Raw genomic sequence first — 1712 nt, 5'->3', positions numbered from 1 at the left:
GCGCCAACTTCCTCCCCGACGGGCGGGCGCGGCGGTGGGGCCCCGGCGGCGCGGGCGGCGCGTGGACAATGCGAGTCAGGAAGTGCTCGCCCCGCCTCTCCGCCCCGCCGCGGCTTCCCCTTCGCGGCGCCCACGCGGAGCGGCGTGGGGCGGGCCGCGGGCCCAGCCGGGCGTCCCCGTGGGTGCCCGCTCCCGGGGACGCCCGCGCTGCCCGAGTCTGAAGAGTCCCAGGCTAGTGGGCACGAGCCAAGCAGCAGGAAAAAAAAAAGGTGCTCAAGTTGCAATGAACGGGTTGCAAACTTCTCTGCTCACCCTTGACCCACCCACCTTTGCCCCTAGTGAAGAAAAGCCCGAATTCCCAGCAGACCTAGGCCTGCTGCGCTGATTGCTACAGGTGGAGAGGTCAGGGATTGCGAGGGGTGCGCGTGCGCGCGCGCGCGCGTGTGTATGTGTGTGTGAGTGTGTGTGTGTGTGTGTACGCGCGCGTGCGCGCGCGCGCGGTCTGTGTCTGTGTGTGTTGTGGGGAGTATTCTTTAATTCTCGGTCTTGCTTGAGGAAGGAAGAGAATCTGAACTTAACTTCCGTTCCCAGCCTGGGCTTTTTTTTTTTTTTTTCAACCTCCTGTATAATTGTTTCACATTTGTTTTTTGAAAGAAGCCTGATAATCTTATGAGCAACTGAACGATCCTTTAGAGGGAGGCATGTAGGTAATAACTAACATGTGACGGGATTCTTTTCTTCTTACTGTGGAGACGATTTTCGTGGCCCGGTTCTTGACATTTATTTGAACAGTTTTTAAACTTTTTCTTGTCAGGCAGTTTTCCAGAGAAAAGAATGTATATTTTAATGTAAGTGGATGAAAATAGTTATATTTGCTTTTTAACACAATTTTCATTTTTTTTTTTTTCCTGAGGCCATTCTCTAGGTAGACAGTTACTCATAAAAAAATGATACAATACTTAAAAGAGACTCCCTAGGAGAACTCCCTACAGGCTGTTGGATAGAGGCCCCACTGCTGCGCCCCTGCAGTTTTGAAATAGGAAGATTTATTTATTTATTTATTACCAGGCGAGGACTTCCACATTTGTTCGTGTTTGGTGATAATCTTGGCTAACCTGTGCATTTTCTTTGCTTTTCTAGCTCTAACCTTCCCTTTGATATGGGCAGAAAAGAAGATACTTAGACTCTGGGTAGTATCAACTCTGCCTTAGCCAGTTAGAGTTTTGGTATCTGGAGAACTGAACCTCAGTTTCCTCATGGAGAAGCTTGATGGAGGAGTGGGAGCTGCACTGGTCCTTTAGAAGAGTCCTTTACTTCGAGGGAGGGGCAGAGTGACCTTTTACCATCACTTTCCCAGTTTTTGCATTTTAAAGGCTCATTATGGAGAGGTCAATAAAAACTCATTGCAATTAATAGATGATTGATGAATAATAGCTATTAGTTATTGATTTAAAATATTTAAATGTTAAATTATTGAATGTTTACTAAATATTAAAATTAGTGTATTAAACGAGCAACTTTTTAATTTGTAGTGGAAGGAAGTTTTTCTGTGGCAGGAAGCATTAAGCCACCTGTGATGTCTCTGTTATTCTTTTGAAGTAGTAAACTGGTAGATTTAACAATACTGTATATACCTGTGTAAAGCTATATATTTCTGATTTGGACTTTATTTTATTAGATGTAGAAAAAGAAGCAGTGGGCCCCTATGCTGC

Source organism: Psammomys obesus, unplaced genomic scaffold, assembly GCF_907164565.1.
Source record: "Psammomys obesus unplaced genomic scaffold, mPsaObe1.curated_primary_1811, whole genome shotgun sequence".
NCBI lineage: Eukaryota > Metazoa > Chordata > Mammalia > Rodentia > Muridae > Psammomys > Psammomys obesus.
The sequence above is the reverse complement of the archived record's forward strand: the minus strand, read 5'-3'. Positions refer to the sequence as shown.